Here is a 16350-nt window from a genome sequence, read left to right as displayed (position 1 = left end):
TTCTGCTTCCAGGCTGTCATAGTATGTGCAGCTCTGCCATGATCTTCAGCTGTTTTGGAAAAAAAACAGGACTGAATCCGATGGAAGACACACAGGCATTGAGGAGTTGGGAAGGCCCCTCTTTATTACACTAGCAGGCTGGGGTGAACTGTGTTCCAAATCACCAGCCCTGCCTTGGGGTTAAACAGACACTTGCTTATGTTTTAGGCAAGAAGTACAAAAGGCTGATAGCAGGTTATTTTATAATTGGTTACATGGGCTGGGTTCCATGTTGGCGGGCAGACTTGTTCTGGGCTGATGGAGGCTTCTTATCATACAGCAAGAAGGTTGGGGCTTGGTCGAGTGAGTAGTATCAGTCATTGTCTCTAAGTGAGCCAATCTGTCCTTGCAGCAAATTAGCACAACAAGATGTAGTTTCTGGCTGAGTTAATAGTCTGTCTGACAAGTTGCAGCTGGCGTTGCAATGCTAAGGTTTGCTGAGTCTAAGTGGGCTGGGTCTGCCTTTCCCATCCTCCACATAGTGTCAGGCTTATGAGTTCTGGAATTTGCTTTACATCACCATGATGTTCTGCCTTGCCTCAGCAGTGGATGGAAGCTTCTGAACTCATGAGCCAAAATAAACCTTTTCTCATTTAACTTGATTTTCTCAGACTTTCGTCATAGCAAGGGAGAGCTGGTGAGTAGGATGAGGCTCTACATCTCCATGCAAGTTATGCATGCTTATTTATTTGTCAATCCTTTGGAAATGGAGAAAGGAGAGGAGGGTGAAATTTAGAGGTGGGATGGAAAGTTGTGTTCTGGGCACCATCAGAGCAAGCAGTTTTGACCCTTGGCTTCTAGTGGAATTGCTATGAGCTCAAAGGGAGGGTAGAGGAGAGGGTTCTTCTGCTTACTAGAGAGGATGTGTGACAGTTCATTTATGTGCCAACCTGACTGGGCTAAGGCCTGATAGCTGGTGAAATATGTTTGGTTGTGTCTGCGGTGATGTCTTTGAAACACATTAGCATTTGGAAGAAGGTAACCCTTACCAGTGTGAGATGGGATTGTCCACTCTGTTGAGTGCCCAAATACAAACAAAGCAAGTTAATTTTCTATTTGATCTGGGATGGTCACATTCACCTATGGACACCAGCACTCCTGGCTATTGGGCCTTCTGACTCAGCAGATTTATAATATTCTTCTCCATGCTCTGGTTCTTAGAACTTTGGAATCAGACCGAATTACACTAACACCTTTGCTAATTCTCTACCTCTCAGATGTGGATAAAGGGAGGTCTTGGTTTCTATAATTCTGTGACACCAATTTCTATAATAACTTATCTACTATATCTATATCTATCTATCTATCTATCTATCTATCTATCTATCTATCTATCTATGTTTGTCCATCTTATCTGTTTGTCTGATTCCATGTCTTCTTTAGGGTATATCTGACTTTTATCCAGTGTGGGGTTTGAGGGACTGCTGCAGGTGCTTGTGACCTCATAGGCCAGTTCCCACAAACGAACCCCCAGGTGCTGTGAGGCTGGGGATCAGGCCTTTCTTCAGGAGTAGCAGCTGGCACACTCTTATTACCATGTCACAGTGTGAAATAATTTTTAGCTGAGTGATTTATGAACGTTTTATCTAGGCCCTGTGGTTTAGGTTGATGCATTGTATGTAAAAGTTTGGGATGTCTGACATTTAAGTGTATGATATTTGATCTGTAGATGTAATTTAGAGTGGCATGGTGCTACATTCTTATGATTCCAATACTTGGAGGGATGAGGCAGAAGGATTGAGAGTTCAAAGCCAGCCTGAGCTTTGTAGCAAGTTCCAGGTCAGTAAGTTTCTGTCTCAAGGAAAAAGAGAGAGAGAGAGAGAGAGGGAGAGAGAGAGAGAGAGAGAGAGAGAGCTAATTCAATCATTACATAATTTCCATCTCTATAAATGTAAAAAATTGAGAATGGGCTAAACTTTGCTTTATAGGACATCATATTCTTTGTCTAATATTCATTTGGGTGCATCTCAGATTTATCTCAAACTTTCCAAAAAGGTTTGTGTTCCTTACAAGCTCCTGAGTTAGAGAATATTAATAAGTAGTCTTTTTCCTTATACTCTTTATGTGCTGTTCTCATTAAGGTTATGTGTATGTATTAATTATGTCTATTGCATCAATTAACTAAAATTTGCTAAATGGAAGGACAAATTTGTACACTTTTTGTTCCTAATAACTATCCCTTGCTCGCTGTTGGTGCTCAAGGGCTGTGTATTGATGATATACTTTTTTTCCTTCTTTATCAATTGTGGTAATGATGTACTCTGTAGAGAAGAATGTCTTCTTTACTTGCTTTTAAAGACCATTTTCATCAAGTTGAAATATCTAGGAATGTTTTACAGGACTATCCAAATTTTCACACAGTTTCGTTTTGCTGAGTCTCGTCTGTATGTACAATAAGGAGCTGTATTTCGGGGAATATTCAGTTGTGCAATACAAATTCCCAAGAAATTATGTTGGAAATCCAGAGATTTAGAGTTTAAAGGAGAGTTTAACTTGATGAGTTAGCAGAAATTCTTCTAAACTTGAACTCAGCCTTCTACTCTTTCTAAATAATTTATTTGGTGTATAAGTCCCCCCCTCACCATATACTTCAGCACTCTCTGAAGCACAGTTGTTCTCCACTATTTCATTCTTAACATTTCAAAGAAGCTTCAGATGTTTCCATTTGTTTTATTCATCATAAAAATCATGAAACCTTTTCAGACAAAGTGCACCTGGCTTCTTTTCATTTGGTCCTTCCATAACCTTGATTACTCAGCATTTATATATTTGCTTGTGTTTGGAGATCAAGATTTTTGGTTAAGGTTATCCAAAAATCAGCTTAGGTAATGATGGCCATTGAGATGTGTTTGTTGCTACTGCCTGGCACTAGCCAGAATCATAGAACAGCCAACCAGTTAGAATTCCTTTGCTAACATCACAAGCTTAAGGACCTCTCAGCCATCCCTGCTCAGTGCTGGGAAGCCACTCTGTGCTGTTGGAAAACATAACTCGGTTTAGAGTTAAGGCACTTGAATGAGTGAGCAAAGCCCTAAATGGAAACTTGATATAATTGTTTTTGAGCTTTCCAAGATAAAGATCACAGACTGGTATGATATTTAGAACAGGACAGTAGAGCTAAAATCAGCTGAACTTTGATCCCTGAAGATCTGGCAATTATATATCTCACAGACGACATCTGTTTATTTGGCTTATGAAGTTGGTGTCAAGAATATTAATTTCGAGTGGCATTAAATACTTGTCCTATTGCTGACAAAACGTCCTTATGACTGAACAGTATTCCTTGCATATGCTAATGGATATTTTATTTCTCAAAGATTAAATTAGCATTTTGTTTCTGGTTCTTTCCTTAAATTATTTCCCATTCATTGATTTCTTCTAAGAATAAGAAGAGAATAAGAAGAAAGGCAATGGACCTCCTCAACAAAGCAGTAGGCTTGAATGCAAGGTTTATGGAGCTGGAGTTGCTCCCCCACCCTTGTTCTCCTCTGTCAGAAGGAGAGGCTGGAGAAGCTATGTCAGGGGTTTCTGTGCGGAAGAGAAAGCATTGCTTCCTTTGTGAAACTGAGCCATTTCCTTCTCTGGGTTTTGGCTTGATGAGCAAGAGGTGCACTAAACAGTTGGGAGGGAAGCTGCTCCCCTTTTGGAGTCGAAAGACATTCGTTGCCTTTTGGGCAACCCTAACCATCCCGGGACTTAACTACCCCAAACCAAACTTGGCTATGCTATGTGGCTCGGGAGATTTTGTCAATTAGCTTTTTTGGATTTCCTTTTATCCTATGAGGCATAAACAGGAGTCAGGAGTTCTTGAAACTTCTGGAAGGGGAAACTTACAAGACAACAAAGTTGAGAACCAGCAGGTCTGCTCTGTGGTCCAGCGGGAAAGAGTTTTCATTTGTTCCTGTTGTTCCAGTGTATTTATAATCCTCCTCTCAGTCATACAAGCACCCTGGTCGACTGACTGACCGTTAGGTTATATTGTCAGCTTAGCCATAGGTGTCCGTTGAGGTGGAAGTCATGCTGAAGCAGGGGAAGGGGGCAGACTGCTGAGGAAGGTGTCAGGGCCTGGGAAGTGCCACAGGAGTTCCACAGCACTGTGGAGGACTGAGCTGAGTCTCCACTAACCGGGGAATGCTACCAAGCTCTTAGCGAGCTGGACCCCAGATCAATGATGATTCCAGGAAAGGGGTTCAGTTATGAATGCTGGCAGGGCAAGGAGCAACCAGGTGGGCCTGGACTGAAAAAACTTAATGGATCTCTGCCCATGTTTAAACCGTAGCATTCTGCACACACCCAGCACCGTGCTGAAGAGTGGAGATGAGCATATTCGTATGTACAGACTGCAGGCATAGATCGGAAGCCAGCCTGGGACACTTGGGACACTGGGGCGCATTTATTTTCTAGACACTTCTTTTCAGAACATTATGGATAGGTATTATTTCAATTACTGAATTGGGTACAATTTTAAATAATATTGATGAAAGTTTATTTCCTTGTCTAATGGAGGTTTGTGAGGAAGACTTCAGTATTTCAGTCAAGTTAGAGGAGTTACATATTCTTTGGAATATCTGAGTTTCAGTATGCAGGGAAATTTGTCATTCCATTCCAAGTATTCAAACAACCTAGTGTACTTATTTGAAAAAAATGGACTTGAGCCAAATTCCAATTGCAACCCATGTGATCTTGGGCTAGTTATCTAATTTTCCTGGCTTTATTTTTCTATTTAGAGTGTTAATGATAATAATGCTTAGCTTTACATATTATGAAAATTAAATGCCATGTATGGATATATATTGTAGGCTCTATAAATGTCAGTTATTATGAGCTATGTTATGTTGTATTCTTTTAGTTTGGTCACAAATATGAGACATGATTCAAATATATGGTGAAGGTTTAATTTTTAAAGCATTTATTACAGTAAAAGACACACCGCTTTCAATCACCTCGAAATATCCCCCATTTCAACTACCTTATCCTATGGTTCTGACCACTTTTTTTTTTCCTGAAGCAGTTCCGGAAGACTATTTTGTGTATTTAGTTGTATTGTGAGTACCTAGATGTCCTAAACTGAATCAAAACACTTACTTTTATGGTCGTTTTTACTTTGGGGAAGACCCGGAAGTTGCATGGTGCCTGCGCTGGTGCGTAAGGTGGTTAGGACACATCACCGTGTTTTTATAAGTCTGCCTGTCTGTTGGCTGGTACCAGGTGGCAGAGTACTCACTGTGTTTTCCATCACATCTCATAAAGATGCTCATGAAAGAAAATTTCTAGAGCTGCTTGGCAGCAGGAATGATGAGTAAGTGTGCTCAGCATGAGAGAGTATTTTTAGGGAGATTATCAGCAATGTGTCTTTTACTATAATAAATTTTTAAAAATGTATTCACTATATTTTTATCACCTCATGTACATATATTTACATTAATTTTAGCTATAGGATTAAAGCTTCTGAGTGGAGTAGGGCTTCTTTTTCAGGCATCTTGTATATGTCAAATTATCCACTAATCATATGAGAAGTATCAATTAATACTGTTCCTTCGCTTGTCAATATACAGAACTCCAGTTATTGATAATGGAATTCAAGTCATTTGTGTTCTTTCCCTCACCCTTAAAAATCTGTTAGTAAATTTTTTTCTTGAAGACACACTTTGAATCTACTTACATCTTTCCATTTTCATTTCTACCACTGTGTGTTAAGCCACCATAGTCTTTCTACTGGGTTCATGTAATAGTTTCATTTGTATTCTTATTTCCATTCTTAGTCCTGTGCAGTTTATTTTTTACAAAGTGAATGGAATATATATTATATATATATGTATATATATATATATACATATACATATATATATATATATATATATATATATATATGGCCATATAATTTTTTTGCCTGAAGTTTTTCAAGGCTATTCTTTGTTTTCATATAAAATCAGTTTTTTAAAATTTTAAACCATAACCTGTAAGATCCTTGTGTTAGTTTTTCATCACTTTTTCCTACTTTACAAAAACAGCTTAAAAGAAGAAAGGTTTATTTTGGCTTATGGTTTCAGACGCTCAGTCCATGGTCCGCTGGCTCCATTGCTTTTAGGCCTATAGTGAGGCAGAAAATGCCAGGGTGGAAGGGTATGGTGGAGGAAAGTTGCTCACCTCATGGTGGCCAGACAGCAGAGAAACCAGGCAGAGAAGAAGGTTTCAAGGGCCAGATACAGTCCACAACCCAATCACCATCACCATCACCTACTCCCTTCATCTATGTCCAACCTAATTTTCCATCACCTATCATTAACCTTATAGCCTCATCAGTGGAAGGTTAGAACTTTCATGATCCAATTATCTTCTTAAAGCCTCACCTATGAACACATGTGACTCTTGGGAGTCACATTTTAGACCTCAATCAGCAATTGGGAATTCAATGGCCTGCAGAGGCCAAATATGTGATCTAAATGAAGGAAAAGATTGAGCTGGAGGAGTGGTGACCATGAGACCAGCTCTTGTCTCAAGGAGGTTAACTCAACTGACTCCAGCCATGTGAGAATGTAGGCCCATTCTTGACAGATATTTTGAATTTTTCAGAATCTGTGAATTATTATATGATATGTCTTTATTTTCAACCTCTGACAGCTATTTTAAGAACACCCACACATCATGATATGGGCCAGATCCTGGCTGGCAAGCTCCATTCTGCATCACCGGACTCCTAGGTAGCTTTGAAGACTCCTTCCCATGTCTCACCATTGCTTTCTGTGTTTTCCTGGAAGGTTCTGTGCTCTGTTGCACATTAGAGCCTTTGGGCACATGATTCCCTCTGCCAGAACTACCTCCTCATCCTTTGTCCTTCTTATTTCTCTAGGCCTATTTTTTTTAAAAAAGTTCAAATTTCCAGCTTTATCCAGGGATCTTAGTTTCAGATCCTTCTGTTTTCCAGTGTTGGAGTTGAAAGCTAGGGTCACCAACGTGCTAGGGAAGTGCTCACCTGTCTGCTATAATCCCCAGATTCTAAATCTTTATGGGAAGAGACTTCCCATATATGTTATCCCCATTTGATCATTAAAATTGATTAGTTCCTGAAATTAATCCACCACCTGTGCCCCAAGAACCTCATTGTCAGCTGCCATGTGCTGTCCTGGTTTTTGTTCTGTCTATGTTTTTGACCCTTATGGGTTTCCTGCTGTTTCTTTCATGTTCTGCTGGGTTTCTAAAAGAATGTGGTATTTTTAGCTGGAATTTTTAGATGTTTCATGGTGAGGAGAGATTTTCAGGGCTATTGGGTCACAGTCCGATATTTTTGCCTTGGAGCTATGCACTTGTTAAGTTTTGTCTGTCTGCTCCTCCAGAGCAGGTGCCTGGCTGTCCTAGCTCCCTCCTGTGCCTTTCGAGGCCCGGCGTGTCACCAGCACTCATGGCATCACTAAGGTAAGATTTGAAATGCTTGTGTGCAATTAGAGATGGGAACATGCTGAGAGCCACAGAAGGGTGACTCTGCTTTTCTCAGTTCTGTCTTCTCACAGAATTTAATTCAGTTTCAGGAGTGAAGCAACTATTTCTATAAATATTCGGTGGTTACTACATCTTTATTAAAAAGGAATTATAAAAATCACTAGCACTTTTAAATTTAGTTATTTTAGGACTGTTAGAATGGATATTTACATGTTTTATTTTTCAAAAATGTTCCTGATCTTAAAGGTCTAAGTAGTTTTGTCAGTATATTTCTTATAGCTCTTTTGGCTTTTTCTATTTTCTTATGTATCTGCCTCAAGGTCATTGGCAAACTCTGAGCCTTTGAGGGCGTTCTTGTCTGATTATTACAGTTTTTAAAATCTTTCAGTGTAAGTTTCTCAGCTCTGACACTGTTGTTGGTGTTCTGGGCTGGAAAACCCTGGGTTGCTCTCCTGTTCATCGAAGGATACTTAGTAAGCATTACCCCTGGCCTCTGTCCAGTGGCTACAAGTTCAGCCCTGAGTCGTGACAACTGCAGATATCTCCAGACATTGCCAGATGCCCCATGGAGGGCACAGTTTCTCTCCATTGGGAAACACTGCTTGTTTTTCTTTTTGGTCTTTTTCGTTTTTATTGGTACCAGGGATCGAACTCACAACTGCCTGCTTGCAAGGCAGGCGCTTATGCCGCTGAGCTAAATCCCCAGCCCCATGGGAAACGCTTTAGAGGCACAGAGTAACTGTACCATGCTTGTCTATAACACAAATTCTAAGGCGTATTAAAATTGAATCCTGCAGAAGCAAACATATTCTTGAGGGAACTGGCTCACGGTGGGCCAATCCTGTGGTTTATAGGTCCAACAAAGATTCTGCTTCTGCTCTCCTCCTCGCCAGCTCCCTGGAGGTTTGCAGAACTCGTGAGTTGTCCATTGCTTCTGCAACATGTTTGTTCATTTTCTGACAAGTACTGTGGGTCAATTTCTATTCAAATGCACTTATTTAATAGATGACAGAATGTTTGAGTAGACATTGACACAAATATTAGAATGTTATTTGTTGGCATAAACAAACACAGTTTGGCCTTAGAAGTGTAACATTTTTCTCTCCTTTAGCAAGGCCACGACTAATTAAATTAGCAAATTTGGAAAATAAACACTCTCACTTTCTTGTGTTCACATCTTTGACAATATTTTCAGCAGTTTAGAATTATGTATAAAAACCTAAGCAATCAAATATGTTCCAGCAAAAAAAGATGCTGGAAAGAAAACCCTTACAAGTAACACATTGTAGGTAATGAAATTTATTTTAGGTGAATTTTAGTCAGTGGATGGATTGGGGGGGTGAACCTGACAGCAAGCAGCATGACCCTCTGTCTCTGGTACTCCCTTCCTGCATGTGTGACACTGCCCCCCACCCCCAGCATCTTTGTATCATGACTGGAGCCATGGTGGGGGGCCTAGGGGGGTGTAGACTAAATTTCATTATCCCCACTGGACAACTGACGACATAGCCTGAGAGGATTAAATCATTTTTAAAAATCGTCTTGCTGGTTGGGGTCAGAGCAAAGTCTCCTTTTTCCCAGGGTTCTTGCTACCATAAGACATATTCAGATAGTGATGTCATGTTCCAGCTCTTGCTAAGAAAGTATAAAAGTGTTGCTCTGTTCTGTTTTACTTGAGGTCAACAGCAACAGGATAGCTGGGTGGAAAAAATATTTCTTCTCTGCTCCAGACAGAATTGTCAGGTAGAACCTACATGCAATCTGGGGCTCAGGGGGAAAGTGTCACAAGAGAAATCTACAGAAATGAGAGAAACATTGTGGCAATATGGAGAGTTCAGATGTTTTCAAGGACAAAAGAGCAGAAAAATCCATATAAATCCCCAGAAGCCAAACAAACAGCTTTAATTCATTTTGAAGAACCACGAGGTGATTAGTTTCTTTTTCTTGTGAACAATTATTAAGAAGGATTAAGTTAATGAAATTGAATGCCAGACCCACACCAGGCAAAATTCAGCTGTGCTCATTTGCTTAATTTTTACATTTCCCTGGAATCTTGAGTATTAACAAAAACAGGCAAACTATACAAAGCATGAACCAAGTCTCCATCCCAGCAACTATGAAAAAACCACCGCAGTAAAAAATGATTTTTATAGAATCTTTTATTATTCTATTAAGAGGATGAAATACCAATACATGAAGCTTAGGAAACAAAACCATTGTAATTGTTATGATTTATCTATTTCAGCACACACATACACATAGCCCTGTTTATTCACCTGTATATTCCTGTGCTTCTGTAGAAATGCAAGTCCATGGGTTAGAGAGGGAATATATGGATGTATACCTACCTTCCACTAAGATGCCATGATACTATGTTTCGTGGTGTTTCATGACCTGTCACTGCATTTAAGTTTCAGAGAATTTATTTTCAACTGGCTAAATAACTTAATAGTCTTCTATAATGTTATTTTTAGTGGCTAAAGAGTCAACACAGGACTTATAATTAGCTTATGGAGGTTAATTTTTGTTTTTTTAAAAATTTGCTGCTTGTACTTCCCATTTACTTTTGGAATCTCTAATGATTGCAACTCCTACATTCATTTTTATATTTGACATAAGGTGTCTTTTTTTTTTTTTTTTTTGTACCAGAAATCAAACTCAGGACCTTGTAGTTGCCAGGCAGGCACTGTGCTACTGAGTTGTATCCCCACCCCAACATAAGGTTTTAAAAGAAATTTGTTTATTATTTCAACATGTGGTTGATCTATTTCACAGTCTTCAAGATAGGTTATCAAAAGGAAGGTGTGGAGGCATGTAAGTTTAATAGCTCATGTTTTAAAACACTTTCTTATCTGAGCATTTGTTCCACCTCTTGTAGGAGGTGAATTGGTAGCACATCATTAGAGGGAAAAACAATATAAATATTAGCAATGAGGGTTCACGGAGCTATATGATGAATACCAAATTCAAATGCTTCTGAATGTTTCTCACCTGAGATTCCCATTTGCACGTCTGACTTGCGTGTGATGAGACCTCTGCTCAGTGCTTCTTCTGGCCTCATTTTCTTACTATTTCGCCTTTTAATTATCAGGTAGGCAAAGCAAGCAAGCAAAGAGTTTGTTTTCCAGTGATTTGTGAACTAATTGGCTAACACAGGGCTTTCTAGATTCTTTTTTGTTGTTGTTCATTTTTTTCATCTCAGTTGCTAACGGCGTCTATTAATACAAATCCAGTTCTTTTCTTGATTTTTCTCATGATCTCCGCGGAGTTCCATGTGATTTCTGCGTCAATACTTAGTTGGATCCAGAGCTGGGAATTTAGCTCAGCGGCATAAGCGCCTGCCTTGCAAGCAGGCAGTTGTGAGTTTGATCCCTGGTACCGAAAAAGACAAAAAAAAAAGAAAAAAAAAAGACTTAGTTGGATCCAAAGGATTGAGTTTACAGATATTATTGTCAATAATATTAATAATTAGAATAATTAACATTTATTGAATGCCTGCTTTATGTACCTGACAGTAAGCACTATTTTAAATACATTTGGTAACAGAGACTTTAATGCTCGCATGAAATTAGGAAGTGCACACAATGTGTAGCTGTCACCTGCTTCACAGCTTCCTGCCCTGCGCCACTTCATTATGTCTTCATCAGTTCTCCTCCTGTCTACACACTGGGTGGTTCTGAGGCAAATCTCAGACTTTATATTATTTCATTTGTCAGTCTTTCAGAAGGCAAGGACCCTTAGGCATTATACATTTTAAATTACTTTTAATTTGAACTTTTTATTAAATTATGACCTACAGACAGAAAAATGTACAAATCATTAGTAACTCTGATTAATTTTCACTACTCGAGCGCACACTGTAAGATGCACAGGACATCGCCGACGCTGCCGGAGCCTTTCTCTGGTGCGTTGTGTGCATCCCACCTCTCAAGGGTGACTGTCCTCGCCGTCACAGGTAGCTTTGTCTATTTTTGAGCAGATCTGTATGAAATCATGCACTGTTCTTTTTGAGTCAGGGTTCTTTCACTTGAATTTTGTTTAAGAGATTTATCCACACTGCCATGAGTAAATGCTCTAATGGTTGCAATTACGGGACCTAACCCCAGTTTAACCATTCAGTTACAGACAGAATTCAGGTTGCTGCTGGGGCTTGGCTATTGTGAATAGTCTGAAGTTAGTAAGTAATGAAGTCTGAGTTCAGACTAGTTTTGCTTGACTTGAGAGCACAAAATCTTACTGAATATATTTTGATAACAACTGGTTTTTCATAATTAACTATGGCTCTTGATCTAATATTTATGTTCAAGCCTTATAAACATTGTGCAGAAAAATGCATGTGTAGCCTTGTGGCTAGTCATTGGCTTTTATATCCCATGCCTATTTCTTGGAGACACTGTAAGTTTCATTCTCTTTAAAAATTTTTTTGAAAGCAATTTGTTCCAACTAAAAATTAGAGTATTGAGCAAGAGTGAGTCATATCTCACAGGAAAGGAAGCAGAAAATATACCTAGGAGAATGCTGTCTAACTGTATTAAAAAGTAGGAAGTTTGTGACCTGCAAGTGCCTATAATGACTTCCAGGGTTTTTTTGTTTTGTTTTGTTTTGGTTTTTTGTGAGATGGGGTCCTGCCAGAGTTAAGTTTTAATCATGCAATTTCAAGCACTTAGGTAGGAAATGTGGGAATTTTAGTGTCTAATACATGCAAAGAAATATTTGCTTTGCTTAGGCAAATGGAGAAGTAATATTGTGCTGTAACTACTTTTTAAACTAGCCTCACTTTGGATATTCTTTGGAAGTAGTTAAAAATAATTTAGAATTTTGTGAATATTTGTAGGTATACAATATTTATTTTATTTATCAGCAGGACAAGTAGTTATTTTATGAATATTTACAGTTACCTCACAGCATTAGCACTATTTCCTTTAAACTTTTGTGAAAATCTAAACAGAAGTATAGCTAGATTGGTGGAAAATTCAAGTACTGTATTTTCAAATTGTAAAACCTGATTATATGCAGTGTAATGTAATATCATTCTGATATTGAAAGTAGGTGATGTATGATTTTCATACCCTTCATTTTATATGTGTTTCTCTCTCTCTCTCTTCCTCTCTTTTTGGTATCTTTGAGAAGTTTTGGTTGTGAATACATAACTCACAAACATGTTCACACTGCTTATCAAATCAGAGACCAAAAGTGTATTTTCAGAATGTAATTTTAGAATTTCATCAAGCAGTAGACTCATTCATCAGAAAACATTGTACGTTGCTTGTTTTAGAATGCTAATGAGCTCATATCCTTTGGTTAAAAATACATTTTTCCCTAAAATAATATCCTTTTTTCAGGCCAATTTGCTCTTCTCTGATATTCTACATGGCTTCAATTCCAATGAATTTTTATTTTGCTATGCTCAACACAAAATTATTCCCCATCCCCACCCGCTTTTTTTTTTTTTTTTTTTTTTTTGCCACCAAAGCTGTGGAACTTCCAGTGTACTGTTTAGGAGTGGGGATGTAACTCAGTGATAGGGTACTTCCCTAACATGCCCAAGGCCCTGGGTTCAATAGCAAGACTCCACCCCCCCACCCCCTCCTGCCCAAAGAATGCGTTTGGCTAGAAGAGAGTGGGGTTTACTTGGTCTAGTCTAACTTTCAGAGATTGCTAAGAATAGGCTACTGTGACTATTGGATATGCAAAAGTAGCTAAATTATACTGGGCATTGGTGTGTGACTGACTCAGTTACCTGAGTAACAAAGCTTTGGAGCCAGACTCTGTTGCAAATTCTGGTTCTGCTACTTAATAACATATGATCCTGGTCAACTTCCTGGGTATTTGTGTGCTTAAGTTTTCTTGCATGTAAAACGGAAAAGGATAATCATATCTATCTCATGAGTGTGAGAATTAAGTGGGTTAGTGTATGTCAGTTACTGGGCTTATACGAAGTGTTGCAGAAACATTTTCATTATTATCCTACAGTCTATTATTCATGTAAAATTTTAACGAATTCAAGATAGTTAATTTGCAACCGAGCATTTCTTTCTACCACTTGAATACATAGCCTATGATGATCTAACTGTTGAGAGAGCTTGGAAGCATTTTCTGCATGTTTTGTAGTCTCCTTTCTCTTTTGTTAATATTTTATATGTTAATTGGCTCATTCAGTCATTCCTGTTTATTGAACACTTACTATGTAGTGCTTGTGGATTCAGTAAGGAAAAAGAAGGAAAATTCTCTGTGACTCAAGAACTGTTATTCAAGTCTTTTTTTGTGTGTACCAACATCTGAACTCAGGATCTCACTCTTGCCAGTAGGTGCCGTGACACTGAGCTATATTCCTGGCTATAGCCAAGTCTTTTACCCATCCCTGAACATTGTTAATGTAAACATCATTTTGAATTAAGTGTCTATTAAATGTCTACTTTTCTCCTCACTGGTAAATTAAATAACTTACTCACTTTTGGTTTAAAAATCACTGTGCTTTAAAGTGAACATGGTAGGACAGTTTGGGTTTAGAAATGACTGTGGAGATAATAATTTTAACTCACTTGCTCCCGCAACAACTGATAGTATTAGTCTATGTTTTTGTTAAAAAATTTCATCATGACTCACCCTTGAAGCTGGGAAATCAGCCGCAGTTTACCAAAGGTTCTCAGAGCGCTCACACTTAAGACTGTGGGAAAGGAGGCAACTGAACAGTAATATATTAACAATACGTGTTGAAAAGTCAGTTCCTTATCGACTGTATACAAAACACAGATTTCTAATAGTTCTTAATGGCACGACTTCCTCTGTGGATTTTGTAGGAAATGCTTTAGTCTCAATAATTATTCCCAGGAGGGGAAAGTCTTCAAAATAATTTTACTTTACAGCGCGCGCGCGCGTGTGTGTGTGTGTGTGTGTGTGTGTGTGTGCGCGCGAGAGGGAGAGAGAGAGAGAGAGAGAGAGAGAGAGAGAGAGAGAGAGAGAGAGAGGAGAGAAAGAGATGGGGGAGGCGAGGGAGGAGCTTATTATGGTATAATAGCGAACTGAGTCAGTCACACACCAATGCCCAGTATAATTTAAAAGAACCTAATTTGAAGGTAGCAACAGTGTGTAATTATAAACAATCCTTTGCATGCTATGGCTTATAACCACACTTGGAAACAAACCATTAGCAATAATAGACAGCTGATCTAAAGATTAAAGGAGAAATAACTATCACTCTTTCAGTGGAATTAACCAGGCCCATAAAGGGACAGCAGGTTATTCCTCTCAGGATCTGGACATTTGGTTCTACTCTCCTGCTGCATTTTGGGTTGGATGCCTCCATAAAGTGAGTCTTAGTAGGGGAGAAGTGATATTCTCTCACTGGGCTGTTGTTGTGGTATGTGTGGGGACAGTGTGTGTATTTGTCAAAGAATAATGCCCCGCCCACCTCGCTTTTAATTTTGAAGCTGTCCTCCTGGTGATTCTGAATTACCTCGATAGCTCAGGCATACACTGCCCACGTCGATCAGCACCCGCTTTCAGGAATGGGGACTAGGTTGTTTTAAAAGCATCCATTAGTGTTCTAGAAGAGACAGTTCATTTCACAACAGTGCTCCTTCATTGTAGTAGAGTTTCTTTTTAAAAATTTAAATTCAAGATTGGCTTGGGCCCAGAAAGACTGAGCCTGAACAAAGGCAATTTTATGTGTGTGTAGTAGCTAGCAAATTAAGGGGAGAAGTTGCGGGCTGTCGGTCATTGTGTTGGCTGGGATGGGAAGAGCCAAGATCTTTTCTAATGGGTTGGGATGTGAGGTCAACTTACTTTACAGGTGAAGGTCATGTCTTAAAAAAAAAAGCTAATTACAAGTCCTGTGTTGACTCTTTAGGTACTAAAAATGACATTATAGAAGACTAGTAAGTTATTTAGTGAATTGAAGATAAATTCTCTGAAACTTAAATGCAGAGAACAGAGTGGATAGAAAAACCCCTCACAGTTCTCCTCTTACTGTTTATAAGTGTAGTTAGTAAAATAATCCATATATATATATATATATATATATATATCCTAATCTTGGAATAATATATATATATATATATATATATATATATATATATATCCTAATCTTGGAAGATTCATACTCTTATGATATAGAATGAAGCAAGTAAGTCATTTTGGATTCTTCATGTTGGAGTTTTAGGTGGAAATGATCCTGCTCTGGATTTGGAAGCTGGAGAGTTAAGGATGAACAAGCCTGCAACCACTAGTGATGTCTGAAGTTCTGATTTTCCTGGAGTGTTTGCCCTGCGAATGAATGACTTGAGCGAAAATGCTGAGATTTACCTTCTGAACTGTACTCCTTTCAAAGTCATAGCATTGTAGACATTCCTTCATGGTGGTCCTGTTTTAATAACAGGCAGATATACAGCTGATTAAGCCGCTCATGATTGGGTAAGTGATCTAGCTGTAAGTGAGGCACACAGATGTCAAAAGCTGGTTGGAAATGATCTCTTCCTGCAAAATTTCCCAACAGTTGTAATACGCTTTTAAAAGCATTAAAACAAAATAAAACACCACTCCTCCCTGCAAAAAAAAAAAAACCCAAACAACTTGAGAACACTTATCTGAGTCTAATTGAGAAAAATATTGCATCGGTAAATTGCTCTGCCCAAGACAACTGCTGTTCTGTTTCTTTTCAGATTTTAAAACCCAAGTCCCAAATCACATCCTGCAATAAGAGCTTCCAACAATAATTACCTCTGTGTGGGGAGCAGAGGTCCTTGAAAGGGTCTGCTGGTTTCCCGAATCTTCCCAGGGTGAGCGGGGCTGTATCCACTGATAACCTAGCTGCCTGGGAACTGAGAGGAGCCGGCTCCAAACTTCTCAGCTGTTGACAGGCGTGACTTGCTGAGA

The 16350-nt window shown here is 38.8% G+C and overlaps 1 protein-coding gene and 1 long non-coding RNA gene across 5 annotated transcripts in view; one reads left to right on the top strand and one right to left on the bottom strand.

Annotated features, from left to right (window-relative positions):
• The window catches only part of Filip1 (filamin A interacting protein 1), a 223602-nt gene that overhangs the window by 31672 nt on the left and 175580 nt on the right, over positions 1 to 16350 (top strand). The gene's annotated exons all lie outside the window — the stretch shown is intronic.
• On the bottom strand, positions 9618 to 16332 carry LOC106025327 (uncharacterized). Of its 3 annotated transcripts, XR_010039916.1 has the most exons (4): positions 15781 to 16204; positions 14933 to 15022; positions 14083 to 14143; positions 9618 to 10848 (listed from the first exon to the last, which is right to left on the bottom strand). It is a non-coding gene; the product is annotated as an uncharacterized LOC106025327 (long non-coding RNA). The 3 variants fall into 3 exon arrangements; XR_010039915.1 differs by having other exon boundaries at positions 14083 to 15901; positions 16195 to 16332; XR_010039914.1 differs by having other exon boundaries at positions 14083 to 16204.

Source organism: Cavia porcellus, unplaced genomic scaffold (assembly GCF_034190915.1).
Source record: "Cavia porcellus strain 051 isolate PalLab524CR breed Dunkin Hartley unplaced genomic scaffold, mCavPor4.1 scaffold_16, whole genome shotgun sequence".
Lineage (NCBI taxonomy): Eukaryota > Metazoa > Chordata > Mammalia > Rodentia > Caviidae > Cavia > Cavia porcellus.
This window is presented reverse-complemented; position numbering and strand designations above follow the sequence as displayed.